This window comes from Stegodyphus dumicola, chromosome 8, assembly GCF_044657685.1.
Source record: "Stegodyphus dumicola isolate Sdum_Otavi_A_Nest chromosome 8, ASM4465768v1".
Taxonomy (NCBI): domain Eukaryota; kingdom Metazoa; phylum Arthropoda; class Arachnida; order Araneae; family Eresidae; genus Stegodyphus; species Stegodyphus dumicola.
In genome coordinates, this window is record NC_140775.1 from 131,010,885 (window position 1) to 131,026,688 (window position 15,804).

The window sequence follows — 15,804 nt, forward strand, 5'->3', positions numbered from 1 at the left end:
AAAAATATTAGAATACTGCAGTTCTTCATAAAGTAACTATTTAAGATAGAAGACTAGAAGAATTATCAATATACAGGGTGTACCGTCAATGTTGCGACAACCTTTTAGGGGAGGTAGGGCACATCATAAGGATTAAGAATTGCATAGGGACCTATACCCGGAAATGTCAGGGGTAAATGTGTAGAGACATTAGGTATTTTTTTGGAAGCAGGCAAGATGAAAAATTAGCAACGCCTTCGCCGGGAATCGAACCGCGGACCTCTGGAATACGCGTCCAGCATGCAGATCACCACACCACGAAGGCGTGCCAAGAAGGCGGGAGAAATACCTTATATACTCCCCCTTTCAAAGCGCGACTGGGGTTATTAGGGGACCCAGTCGCCAAATCCTGGGTGTGAAGAATCATCCAACACCCTTTTAGTTCGTTCGGTGACTGTAGAGACATTAGGAATTTTTGGAAGCAGGAGACTTGAAAAATTAGCAATGCCTTCGCCAGAAAACGAACCGCGGTCCTCTGGATATGCGCCTAGAGTGCAGACCACAACACCACGAAGTCATGCTAAGAAGGTGGCAGAAATACTTTACCTACCCCCCTTTTAAAGGCCGACTGGAGTTTCTACGAAACCCAGTCGCCAAATCCTGGGTGAGGAGATTCATCATCCACCACCCTTTTAGCTCGGGCGCCACTTTAGACATTGGGTGTTTTTTTTTTTTTTTTTTTTTTTTTTTTTTTTTTTTTTTTCCGAAGCAAAAAAGATTGAAAAATTAGCAACGCCTTCGCCGGGAATCGAATCGCGGACCTCTGGTACCGTTGTTTTACCACAATGTGAGGAACATACATATATTTATGCAGATTCTTCATTACTGTAAAGGCCCTTATTTTCGCGGGCCGTAATTTTCGCGAAAATGAATATATCGGTGACTTCGCGAGTTGAAAATTTCGCGAATTTTATATGAACAGAACCGAAAGCTGAAAAATTTAAAAGTACCTAAGTAAAGTTGAGAAAGTTGAAAAAAAAAAAGTATTTCGCGAGGCTTTAATTTTCGCGGTTACGACGGGCTCGCAAAAATTAAAGCCTGGGGAAAATAAGGGCCTTTACAGTATTTAATTTCTTTAAATATGACACAGGGCGATAATATTTGGTGGCAACGATTTGAAACGTGAACCGATATTTAAAGTTTTCAATGCAAAATGCCAAAAACGAAATAATAGCCCTTCTGGGCTAACGCCCTTTAAGCTAAGGGAAAAAAAAAAAAAAAAAAAAAAAAAGAAAGAAAGAGAGAGAAAGATAATTGCTCACGCAACTAATACCCACATGGACGAAGACGTACAGACCCACGCGCATAAAAGCTTACAATGATAAAAGACTACACTGATATAAATCCACCTTGGATGTGAATAAAAGCCCACATGTACAAAAGAACACGTGATTTTTATCAATATAAACAGCATGATCATAATTATAATAAATATTGATTGTAATTATAATAAATGGAGTAACTGAGTCTGATTATTGTATGTGTCCAAAATAGATCCGTTTATATTTTTTATCACTATTATATTTGTATGTTTTATTATGCTGTAAACAAAGCATTTTTCTGCTTTCTAATTAAGTGGCCAGTTGTAATGTTTTGATGATAAATCTGAAAATTTTACTTTTTGATTTATTTTATTAATTTATTTTGTGTGTGTGTGCATGTGAAAATAAAAAACATCACAGTAAAATTCCACAAAACCTATTTTTAGTATTATATGGCTAAGACTAATTATATGCACGTTTCAGTATTAAAAAATGAGACAGGTATTACTTAATCAAAGAACTGAAGAAATTAGTTTTATACTTAAAATGGAATGTTTTTTAAGTCTCTTTTAGTTATTGAACTCACATGTAAAGCTGCATCTCATAAGTCTCATAGAACTTGGGTATGCTCACTAAAAGAAGGCTTTCCTTTTCTTAAGTGTTTTTTAAATCAGATTAAATGGCTATATCTAATATTTGAGGCAAATCTTCATTGCCAAAATTTTTGTTCGTTTCAAAAAGAGATTTTTATTTTTTTTATTTTTATTTTTATTTTTTTTTAAATTTTCCCCCCTCAATGTAATATTGTAGAAACAGAAGTTTGTATAAAAGCGCATGCTTGCCTTTTGATCCCATCACGCGGCACTTGGACTTACACTGAATGATTAAACATTTTTTTTTTAAATGCTGCTTGTGAATTTTCAGAATCCAATTTTAAATTGTATTCGAAGAAGTCTGTGATACACTTATAATTTTACTCTCACAATATTATTTTCTTTAAATTAATTTTTTTATCGATAAGAATATAATTTACTAAAATATTTACTGAATGTAGCAGTTATTGTATAAATTATCGATAACATTTTAATGTTAAACATATATAGCAGAATGTGTATTGTAGTAGTAAATATGCAAATGAAATTATAGCAATATAAACATACAAACTTAATTACCATAGTTAAACTTACTTTTATCCTTTCACTGAAACACAATTGATGAAATTCAAGAACTATAAAAATATTGGAGTGAATTAAATGAAGCTAAGCAAGCATTCTAAAATGTTCAAAACTAATCTGTACACTATCATTTTCAGATATTTCTTTATTACTTTTGTTAAGCAAAGATGCGTTGATGACATGAAAGAGGAAAGCTTAAAAATTGCATGTCTGATGCTTACTGAATATACAATTTTTATTTCATTTTTTTATTAATTTTCATTAATTTAATTCATTATTTTGCCCAATATCTGAATTTTTACTTAAGTTCAGATTTCTTTTGAAAGGAATCATATCTGGAAGTTTTTGCTAAATGAAAATAAATGATTAAATCTTTTAAATTCAACCAACTGAAAAATGTTTTTCACCTATACGACATGTAATACATAAAAGTTGTTATACATACTAGCTTCATCAATTGCTCAACATTCTTTTATCCATAGAAATTGATAGAACTAACTTCATTAAAAAGTTGATTTTTTACTTAATTTTATATTTGTTTTTTAACTCCAAGAAGGAAATTAACAGACAAATATGAAATTCTACATTTTATTCAAGTTGGCTCAGTCTAGAATGAATTAAGTCCTAATAAAGACTGAATGTAGAAGTAATTTAATTTACCATACTTCTTTTTTTACCAACAACTGTTATACAAAACTTAAAATTGCATGCAGATTTTTCGAAAATAAACGTTAAGACATAAATTTAGAAAAATGATGTTGTAATATCTACTTGTTAAGCTTTCAGTATGACAGCTGAACTAAGTGTAGGAACCAGACAGGAGAAGGGATAAAAGAACCCTCTATTAGACTCTATAAAAATTCACAGTGCGTTGATTTGACGCTAACAAACTATGCCTCGCTCGGGCGGTAACTCAAATAACAAGAATTAAACTTAAAATTCAAAGATATTAACACAACAGTAGAATTTTCCGCAGGGATCAGATAATTCTATTACCGCGTTGAAGTCTCGTGGCAGCAAAATAGTAGATGTTACGCCACTTTAACCAGCAATTAAATGCAGAATCAGAAGCTCACGCTACAAAGGTACAGTGCCACTCTTTCTAACTTTCTCTTCTAGAACTTGATATTTAAGTCTTTTCTTCTGATGGTAGACTTTGCATCCCTTCATGCGCACTACCAAATTTAAATATTCTGGCATTGGCAATTAGAGGAATGAAGGCTTATAGGAAAGAAATCATAAACTTAACTGGTTATTAAAAATAAATATAAATCCGTATAATGTCCCAATATCATACTTACTATTGCAATGGCAACGCTAAGAAACCAAATTCGAATGGTACCTGACTTTACAAAATCCGGTTAATGCATTGTTCTTAGGCACAAACCTCAAAAACAGACGGAATTTTTATTTTAAGAAAAAAACTATTAGGAACTTTCGCACTCATTTAATAATGAGGAAAATTATTCAAAACATAGCGCCCCAATTGCATATTTTTGTTCCACTGAATCGTCTGCAACAAAAATCTACTACAAGTGAAGTGGTCACAATTTGTGTTTTGTTAGGATATGATATTCACACGGGAAAAACGATAATATCACTTTTCGGGATGAAGAAAATTTTTTTAATTTGATATATATTTTAAAATAATAAGCTTTTAAAAGACATGTATTTTTCCCTTCTTCTTAATCTAAGTGAAATAAAATTTAATATGTTATGACAGTGTAAAACCCCCAAAAGAACCGTTCTTCATAATTCTATTCTGCAAGTCAATCCGGAAAATGCTTACAGTTTATTTACATAAAGCATATTTTCTCCTTACTTTACCTAATATGCTTATACTAAAATGGACTTTTAGATTTATTACTTTAATACGTTCTTCCAATCAAAAAGTTGTTAAAAATAAGATGAATACAGTCAACAGTAAGAGTGGGAAAGTTTTGATAAAATAAAATAACTTTTAGCTCCCGCAGAGAAAAATTTCAATCAGTAATCTATTAAAAAATACATTAATCTGTTAAAAATTCCATTCATTTATGTTTAAACGTTGCAAATGTTATTGCTTAATCCAGGGGTTCCCAAACTTTTTCAATTGACGGCGCACTTGTAGTTTTGTTATTTTTCCACGGCGTCCCGGTTGCAGTATTTCTACTACAGCGTTAATCAGCACAGAAATGAAAGCGACATTTTAGTGAAAAATTATAATTTAACTGATAAAAAAACATACGAAATAAATAAATAAAAAAAAGAAAAGAAACCTTCAGTGGCAGATTAAGAAGTCAATATGACAGGTGAGCTTGTTGATCCCCACACAGTTTTTCACATTGCAGAAGAAGGCTTGATACAGCCATGCTCATTTCTTGTTCCACAATGATTTTCGAACGGTATTTGGTCCTTAGTACAGCGTCAGATTAAAATCCAGCTTTGCGCAGATAGTATGTCGCAAATTAAATGAAGATCCTTAGAGCTTTAGAACTTAAAAGTTGGATTCTCAATTTTGATTGATATCAAAACTCCATTAAATCTCAGAAAATTTTGTTTTTAGAATGTTATCTTAAAAGAGTTCAATTCTTTTCGTCTAATGAAAAGAATCTTTATTCAAGATAAATTTCTCTACATTATCTTCCGCACAGTAGTTTGCGAACTAGTGAGCTTTGAGAGGTATTCCATGAAAAGAGAATCTATGTCGTTGTTCTACAGAAATTTCTGTAGAAAAACGACTTTTATTAGAACCTGCGTATTGGTACAACGTAGAAAAACAACCTTGAGCACCACAGTCATTCAATTTCCTTATGCACAAATGAAGCTTTTTCTAAACTCTGAAATCTTTCCTACAAGTTTCAAGATGTGCTACATTGCCCTGTAGAAACACATTCAAGACATTTAGTTTCTCAAATATGTCACACTAATATGCTAGTTTCAGCAAAATGACTAGCTCGGCATAATACTAAGCAATCGCATGACCTTCCTCTTGCTGAAAAGTGTGAATTTCTTGATGGAGCTCAAAAGCATGAGACAGGACATTTCCTCGTGAACTACAATAATATAATAAGACTGCGCGTTCAATTTAGATGTCCTAGCACAGCTTTTTTAAAACTCTTGATTTCAGCTAGCTAGTTTTTATGTAGCTTACTGCGTCTATCACACATTCCAATGCCAAATTCAAGTGAGGAATGAGCGATTTCGATGCAAGTGCTACTCTGTAGTCCACACAGCACGCGATGTTTTGCTGCAAATAAGTGTCTGCAGTCCTCCTTCGTGACCGAACACTAATCGAACGCCATCAGTACATACACCGACACACTATTTTCAGACTAATTTTCCATTATAAACTTGTCAAGCATTTCGAACAAGTCGAGCCTTTGCGCTTCTTACAGAACAGGTGATCTTCAACAACAATATTACCAACAAGGAAGCGTACATAAAACATAAGCTTTGCATCTTTGTTACTGTCAGTAGCCTCTTCTAACTGAAAACCGAATTCATTTCATTTTCTCTATCAACTAAACACTGAGATCTTGTGCTATACATTAAATTCTTCGACTAATAGTGTTCTCGGCTTGAGGTACCTTAGAAATGAATTTTCCCACATAATATTAATCATCCCGAAAGCAGCTACCTGGCAGAATAAGCTCTTCTGCGATACTGTGCGGTATTTTGCAGTTCGCTCTTCGCAGACTCTAGCTGTGTGTTATTTGGAACTAACATTTGTTTAGTGAACAGGCTGCTTTGCTTTTGTAAATCTTGCACCTTCTTGGTAAAAAATCTGATGTGTAAACCACATGACTTCTTTGCACGGAATATTAAATTATACGCATTTTTCTTGCATTTCATTTAAACTTATTGGATTGAATTAAATCTACTTCGTCGACAGCGCATAAACCAGAATAAAATAAATGCACTCTTTAAAATTCACTATATTTGTTTACTACAGCGACACTCTGGCGCTAGGTTGACTTAACACGTTACATTTCGTTCATATTATAACTCAGAATGAATATAAATTTATTACTTAATCGTTGCCACATGTTCTATTGAAATACTATAACAAATCTAAAACGATGTATTATAGAAATTAAGTAAACAAAACAAAAAAGAAACAGTTTTTCACAGACGATTCATCATTTCTCATTCAATTAATTAGAGAAGAATTAAAAGAAACATAATAATAACGTCTCAAAATGGGTCCTGCTAAGACCAAAGGCAAAGAAGAATAAGACAAACATACCTGCGTCCATAGCATTGACCTGACCAAAGTAGAGCAAAAAACTGCTGAAAAAAGGTTTCCGGAATTAGAATTCGAAAGGAGTGCTACCAGAAAAGAAGAAATTTTCCGGAATTAGAATTCAAAAGGAGTGTTCCAAGAAGAAGTACTCAAAATTCTCCATTTAGGTGAGACGACGTAGAAGGGGGGAGGGTAACAAACGTAATGAAGCAGTAGCCAATGGTACGTAACGGCCAGTGGGGAAAACCTTGTATCCATAAATGGGGGGTTTTCGAAGGTGGAAGACGGATGCTATTCTTACAAAATGGCGTCTTGTTCAAAACTGAGTCGTGAAAAAAATTGCGAAGGCGAAAATCTAAGTAAGTGCTTATCTGGCCAAAAGCCGTTGAAATTGGAATAAATCAGCAATTTGTTAGTAAAAAGTCGTAATTCTTCGCGCTAGAGGGCGGACAAAAGAGTTCGAAACGAAAATGGCCATTAAAATTAATAAAAGGATAGGTAAGGCCAGAAAACAGTGATATTAAATAAGAAATTTAATAGTTTAACTGAAGTTCTATTCCAATTTAAGAGAGAAAAATTGAGGCAGTATTAAGAACCTATGTTACACTTTTACATTACATCATGTTAATTAGCCATCCATCATCTACCGTCCCTGGGGATTTAAGTAAAAAATTTCATTATCCAATTTAAATAATCTAAAATAAAAGGTTTAAGGCCAGTTTTAAGGAATTTTTAATGATTGTTTTTGGAATATGATTGCTTTGCAAGATTTTAATGAAGTAGAGTACTTCTTTTTGGAGGAGGTCTGTGTTATTACAGATTCCTTTAATTCTAAGAAGTTGTGCATTAATAGTATTGATAATTACCCTTTTAGAAATGTTAGAATTCCAGTTAGTTAGTTTTAGTGTATGAAAATTGAAATCTCTGCGTTTGTCAAAAATTTTAATAAGATTGTAATTTAGATTTTGAAGATCTAGGTAATCTATATCATTTTGAATCGCATTAGTAGTATTAAGTTCGAGGCAAGTAGTATAAATATTAAGGACTCATCGATTTATCGCAATATTTCGTCGAGATCACGACTGTTTTTCACAGATGTGTAAGACTGTACGACTTTTCCGCACGTACGAGTTCGATACTGACGGTAGTGAGTAGAGAAAAGAAATGTCAACAGATGCCAATGCTGAGAAGACAAATATAGCAATCTTGTGAAAAGAAGTAACAGGTGCGAAAATACTTGAATACAAATCCGACGCAAAACACAGAATTATTTGCTAAATGATTGAATAAAATGGCGCTTTCAGAAATTAAATTAAGAGCAAGAATTACTTTAGATTAAAAAGAGAAACAAAAATGTTATAGATATAATTTAAATGGCATTAGATGAACAACTAAAATATAAGTATTGAGTAAAACTTAAGGAAGTATTATTTCAAGAAATGGAATAAAAATTAATGAAACGTATTAGTGAATGAATAATTAATGAAAAATATGGCCGAGCGTTCAACGCAAGTCTTGTCTCTCCGTGATACAAGGCAAAGGGCGTCCCTGTCCTTACGTCATAGCGCCCCAGGGCGCTGCGGCGCACACTTTAGGAACCCCTCGCTTAATCAATTAAGACAAAGCGCGCGAGGCCTTATCTGCTTAAACGGAGAAATGACTTTATGTAGGGCTTTCAATCAGTCAATGGTGTATGTGGGCAAAGCTACAACAACGGCATACAATCAGCTTTTTGGTCGGCTCTCAAACCTTTGTCAAGCTATCAATGTTTAGCTGTTTTAGCCATTGGGCCACGGGTGATAATTTCGTGGGAAGGAAAATTACCTTCAAGATACTTGCGCTAATCCTCTTATGTTTTTTTTTTCGCAATCAGTTACCCAAATATTTGAGAAGTTTGAATTAATAAAATAGTATTTTTTACAAACTTAAGTTCATCTTTAAGTCGAATTTCTTGAACTCAAAATTTTTGATAAATTGGTCTTTTCTCGAATCGCTTTAAAATTATTATTATTATTTTTTTACTTTCCTTTCCAAGTCAAAATCAGAAAATATCTCCATATGCGGTGGAGGTCATATGCCCTTAGTGATATTTTGTTTTCCTGTGACCTTTTGGAAGAAACTGCATGCTTTCTTGCAATGATTCAAAAAAAGAAAAGTACTTTATTTTATAAATAAAGTCTACATTTTCCAACTTTTCCCCTTTGGAATAACTCGAAAATGGGCTGTTTCCCAATCTGCATTTTTATTTCATATTTTAAAACAGTCAATGCAATAACTGCTGAATTTTTCATTTCGAAAACCGTTTTGTTGGGGACCATAAAAATGCCGAGATATATTCCAATGAAATTTGGTTTTAAACACACTTTAAATTTATTTTATAACAATTTTTTTAATAATAAGCACGGTAAAGTAAGATAAATTCTAGTTGTAAAAGCATTTAAATTAATTCGGCAACATAATACTTTTCACTGAATTAAAATTTATTTTTAATGTGCAAGATTACGAGGCTGGATCATTATTTGTAGCTTTAATCCGCTTTTTCCCAAGTTCATAATCCTTTTTTATGTAAATTATTTTAACGGTTAAACCCATTTTCAACCATACGAATGCTTAAATGAAAAGTATTATGCTTACGCAAGTTATAAGGTATCTAATAATTTAATCTATTCAAAATAAATCGATAATTTTATTTTTAAACAATGCTTTCCTTTCGATATAACTTAATTAGGACATAAAAAATTTGTTGAATAGAAACAATCACGAATTTGCGTATTTTCTAAGTCCACAATCTACTACTAAAATTGTGGATTTAAAAAGGTGGAATTACTTTAAAATTATTTTAATAGTTGATTATTTAAAATGGTTAAGAAATATTTCCAAATGGTCTCCAGTCAGAGCTTAAATGGCGCCGTAGCCCACCGGAGGCCTAAATGAAAGGGCTCCAGTACTTCTTTCATGTAAGTGAAACACAGTTTTAGCAGACAAATTTTATTTTAAAAATAAATATACCTTTAAAATCGATTATTACTTCCGAATTCATGCCTGTATTTCTCTGTGGAACAAACATTTTGCCGGATATAAGACTTTTAAGGAATGAAAAGCCTCCATCCACATGTCAAAGGCTTATTCTCCAGGTAGTAGAATAAATTTATGAAAGCGGATAAAATGTTTTGTTCCCGAAAATATTAACAGTGATTATCTTGGTCTTCCACGTCTACTGCTAGTGACCTCTCACTGCAGAGCTCCTGCAAACTTGAACTATGTAATCAAATACGGGGACAAAAATTGCCACTTATGCAGACCTAACATTTGTTCTCATGCGGATGCGGGCTAAATTTTTTTGCCCAGTTCACATTCTGCTTGACAGCTTGACATAACATCGCGATAAGAACGCGCTGGACTATTCTCTCTTTGTTTTCAGAGCTACAAGTCTCCATTAAAATCTCTTTCCATACTCTCACATTGTTTCTAGCATTCTCTCTATTTTCATTAGGAACGTCTTAATCGTTTTACTTTTTTTCTATTCGGTGTGGTGGAAAAAATAATAGTTTTTTTTTTTTTTTCTTTTTTTTCTCTCTAACTGAAATAGTATGTTATACTGTATATTTAAGGGTCTAAATTCAGCCGGAGGCCGACTGAGCTATTTCTTAGTTTTTGTATGAAATTGATAATTAGATATTCCAAATAAGACGAGATATTTTACTTCTTTTATTTTCATTAGTTTAATAATTTACTGAATTTTTATTTGTATTTAATTTTAATTATTAGTTATTATACTTATTTATTTTTCTTCTTCTTCCAGTGGGGCTCCAGCACTTCTGATTTTAGATATTAAACCCTCTTCAGTACTATTTTAATTTTTTTAAACTCTTAAGTGGTTGAAAATTTCTAATGCACACATCTGGCCAGTAAAATTGCAACACCAGGAAGGTATGATATGACGAATGTCAAAATCACATGAAGGGGAGAAGAAGTTGGGATACGCAAATGATTAGTATTTCAGAGCGTTTAGACAATGCAGAAGGGATAAACGACATGTGAAGCATCGCATAAAGGAAAAGTTGTGTAGTGGATTTCTAATCTGGAAAGTGCTTTGTAAGGTTGGAATTTGCTCAGAATATCGTGTTATGCCTCGAATAAGAAGAGGAAATACTTACTAGCAAGTTTCGAAATTCGACAAAAGCAGGATCGTTGCCTATGGAAATGTAGATTATCGTTCCGTGATATCGCCGGTCGCTCTGGTCGACATCCAACCACTGTCATACGAATTTGGAATCAATGGATTGCTGAGAGTCATACTAAACGGCACGCAGGATCTCAACGCCATCTCATCATGACTAATGCCAGAGAGGACAAATATATTGTGAGGTCAGCCTTGCAAAACCGTACGATCACATCACGAACCAGCAGTCAGGAAATGGGCCTCTTTGCAGCACGCCCAGTATCAGCTCGTAAGGTGCGTCGGCATTTCTAGCAGCGTGGACTATCAGCAGGGTGACCATTAGTCTCGAAACGCCATTTTGCGTTGCTTTACTATAAACGGCGTATCACTTTACAAATTCTTGCCACCAAATATTATCGCCCTGCATTACTTCGGCTTCCTTGACAATGCAGCATAGAGAGAGACGGCGACTCTGGTGCGCCTAACGACAAAGCTGGGTACAGGAGTGTCACAGAGTCGCCTTTTCAAACAAGTCCCGGTTCTACTTCCAGTATTCTAATGGCTGTATACGTATCCGGAATGTCTGAGGAGACCGCACGTCGCCTGCTTGCATTCCATATCAGCACAGGTGCCCTGCACCTGGTATGAAGGTTTGGGTAGTCATTGGGTTGGTTGGTTGGTTGGTAACGAAGGACGGGGACGCTTGATGTCTAAAGAGGTTATCACACTTGGCTACAGTCTCGGCTAGACAGGACTTTTCTGAGAAACGAGATTCTGGTAGCACTGATTTAAACGGGAGGATTCCTATAAAAAAAAGAGCCCCGCCTGAAGCGAAGTCCGTCCCAGCTACGGAAACGATGTTGCGGTTACGCGGGATTTTTCAAATCTCACTGAAAATGTCTCGGCTGGACCTTTGTCCCAGGTAGAGACAACCACACAGACGAAAGTTCTGCTTCTGAAGCATCATGTGATCCCAATCTGAGCGATAATCGATTAGTGTTTGGCGTTCAAGTCTTTGTAGTACGTGAAAATGGAAACTTAGCTACGTGGGTTTCCTGGAATTGTGCGGGTTCTGAGAATTGTCCCTTTCGACGTCAAGTCTCGCCTAGAAGCATGTGTTTGAACCATAACACAGGTAAACAGGCATATGTCCCGCGCCCTCCACTAAACAGAAACAACTCTCTGAGGCCTCAAGAGGCCGCCTCGGGAGCTTTTTAGGATGTTAAAAAGAGCATTTACATGGCCATACAAAGGCAGACTGCATTTGTTTTACTGTTTGACATTTGTTGTTGCTATTTGCTATGGTAATTATGCATATTCATAATAAAATTCAAATAAAAATACAAATACAAAATAATAGAATTAAAATACAGGCTCATAGGTAAAAAAACATACACGACACGCACTTTTCTAGTTCAGATGGACAGTAATTTGAACGCGGATGGGTACATTTCTAACATAAGCGTCCAGTGATTGTTCCCTATCTTCGAGGCCCCCAAACGCCATGTTCCAACAAAATAATGCAAGACAACATGTTGCACGTCGTGTTCTCACCTTCCTCGATACACAGGGAGTACACTTACATTGCGCATGTATTATAAAACTAAGAAATGCTTTATTTTTATATTGGTATATCAAAAGTGGAGAATTAGTAGATAGTATTGACAAACCAACGGGAGTGTCTGAGAAGTACACTGACTACCAATAAGTATTTGGACACCTATGCAAATGACGATATCTGCGGTCCTAACGTACGTCACGGACTCCGCCGGTATATATCGTGCAGGAAACAGCATCGGCTTTCGTCGCATGCAATATGCCTCGCAATTCGGAGCTTTCTGATTTCGAGAAAGGTATAATTATCGGGTATCACAAATGTGGCCGATCCTTAAGGGACATATCTACCGATCTGAAGTACCCAAAATCAACCTATGTGACTATGTGATTAAGAAGTGGAAGGTGAGCGGTGATTGTTGGAGTGTGCCCCGAGTTGGCAGACCGACGAAACTGGGAGATAGAGACCGACGAGTGCTGTCCAGAGAAATTCGGAAAAACCGCACCCAACCGATGGCCCTCATCCGCGAGGAGTTTCAACAGGCATCCGGGAGTATTGTTTCAATGAATACCATCCGTAAGGAAGTACATCTGCTTGGTTTTCATGGTCGTGCTGCTGCCCATAAGCCTTTGATCACAAAGTCCAACCGCGCTGCTCGGTTACTGAGGTGCAATGCACATCAAAATTGGACCGTAGATCAGTGGAAACGGGTTCTTTGGAGTGACGAATAAAGGTTCACCCTTTACCGTTTGGATGTCAGGGTCTGGGTCTGGCATCTACCTGGAGAACGTCTCCTGCCAGAATGCATTGTGCCAACAGTCAAGTTCGGCGGAGGTGGAATTACGGTCTGGGGGTGTTTCTCCTGGTATGGGCTGGGACCCTTGGTCCCCATTCATGGTAAGTTCAACTCTGATGCCTACTGCACTATTTTGGATGACCATGTGCTTCCTACGTTGTGGCAGTTTTACGGGTTGGACCCCTGTTACTTTCAGGATGACAATGCCAGTTGTCATGTTTCGACGTTAACCAAAGCTTGGTATGGTGCCAATGAAGTTCATCGAATGGACTGGCCTGCCCAGAGTCCAGACCTGAACACTATCGAGAACCTCTGGGACGAATTGCATCGCCGAATTCAGGGCTGCACTACCCGTGCAAAATTGTTGAAGGAACTTCTATGTCTTCTCCAAGCCGAGAGAAAGAAAATACCATTAGCTGTCATACAAAGACTTGTGGAAAGTATGCCCCGGAGGATCCACGCTGTAATTATATCTCGTGGAGGCTGTACCAACTATTGATTTTGAATAAAGTTAGTTTTTCTTTTCTATCACAGGTGTCCAAATACTTATTGGTAGTCAGTGTATATTTGGCATGAAATGCTTAATACTCTGTGTACTTGACTAACAAAACTAGTGCAAAGAGTTAAAAGGATTGTTGTCAATTTTACAAGTGCATTGATTTTTTACAAGTAGGTTATAGATATGATTGCCTAACTGACTGTCGTTGTGTTCCTCGGGGAATTTAAAAATTAATAGTTAAATATAGTTTTTGCATTTAATTCTCAAAATATTTTTTATTGGTACGCTAATGTAATTTAAGTAATAGTTAATATTTTTATAATGATTTATAATGCATTATTTTATGAAAACCTATATATAACATTCTACATTATGTAGTCATTTATTAGCACATATATATATACTCTTTTGCAAAAAAAATCGAAGCACCATGAAGGTGTTGGTGTATGGTGTATTTAATTATGACAAAGCACAGTAGGGCTATCTGCCTAAGGGGAGGGATGCCTTTCGTGGAAGACTTTCTAAGGGAAACTGGCTCGTATACACGTTACACATGGGGAAAACCACGAAAACACCCATGCAGCCAGCCCGTTCGCGGGATTCGAACCTCGGACCGAACTACCAGTGTTCAGCGTCTTTACCGCTCGGCCGCTGGTGGGCCCGAAGCACCATGAAGGAAGTATTTGTTTTTGATGAAATTGATAATGTGTGTAGCTCATACACAGATAATATAATGATTAAAAAATCAAGGTCATAGTACCTGCTCACGGCTCACAATCACCCACTAAGTGTTCAAATTAGTAGTTGGTCGAACCACCCCTGGAGGCAATGCATGCTTGAATTCGTCGAGGTAAGGAGTGGCAAAGGTTCCTAATGTCATATTGCGACACATTCTGCCAGGTATTCATCAGTTGTCGCTCCAGATCTGCGATATTTTGTGGTGCCCGAATCTGGCGGCCTACCATATCCCACACATGCTCGATAGGTGAAAGATCTGGTGATCTTGCTGGCCAAGGAAGAGTATCAACCGCACGGACACAGTCCAGAGATATGTGAGCGGTGTGTGGCCTGGCATTATCTTGTTGGAAAATGGCCCCAGAATAACGTGCCATGAAGGGTAATGCAACCGGCCGCAGGATGGTATCAAAATATCATTGAGCTATTAAACATGTACGGAGGATGACTAAAGATGACCTACTGTCATAAGAAATAGCGCCCCACACCATCACATTAGGGGTTATGGCTGTATGCCTCTGTAAAACAAAGGCTCACTGGGACCGCTGGCCCCGTCCTCTCCAGACACGAACACGGTGGTCATCTGCTTCAAGAGTGAAGCGGGACTCATCGCTGAACACTATACGATGCCAGTCTGATGGCAGCCATGATTATCGGCTGCTACACCACTCCAGACGACTCCGCTGATGTTGTGGGGTCAAAGGCAAACGTCTTTCCTCTGTGAGCGTAACTCCGCCTCAGAACGAGCCCCGTGAGATCATGGACGGTACCACGGGAGGTATAGAAGTGGCTGTAGTGCGTTGAATAGTTGACAATGATACCGTTGGGGCGGTTCGGGCCTGGCGAACAGTCATCCTATCTTGCCTCACATTTGTGCTCCTTGGCCTTCCAGACCCTTCATTTCGTCGGCAATTTCCTTGTAGCAACCATTACTGTCAACATCTTTGCACAGCAGTACCTGTACGCTGCAGGTGGCGGCCTATTGCTCGGTATGACCACCCAGCTTCACGCAACCCTACAATTCGATCACGTTCGAAGTCGTTTAGTTGCCTGTAAGGTCTTCAGTATCGTCGTAATGGCATCTTCAATTGCTTCTTTACGGAATTACAATGGCAGCAACAAAAAAAGATAAATTTTCCGCCTCTGTTACTGGTTTTATACTTTGCGAATTGCGCACTATAATCGCAATTGCTATTCATTTGCCTTGAAACTTTGATCATTTGCATGTTCGATTAAGATGTTTTTGTATAACAAATTTGGTCACGATCGCAAAAGTCTTTCTTGGTACTTCGATTTTTTTTGCAAAAGAGTATGTATATACAGTGGTGGCCAAAATTGTGGACACTTTTGGAAATT

The 15,804-nt window shown here is 36.6% G+C and overlaps 1 protein-coding gene across 9 annotated transcripts in view; it reads right to left on the reverse strand.

Moving 5' to 3' along the window:
- Positions 1–15,804, reverse strand: part of LOC118194869 (transcription intermediary factor 1-alpha-like) — a 219,359-nt gene that overhangs the window by 73,069 nt on the left and 130,486 nt on the right. The gene's annotated exons all lie outside the window — the stretch shown is intronic.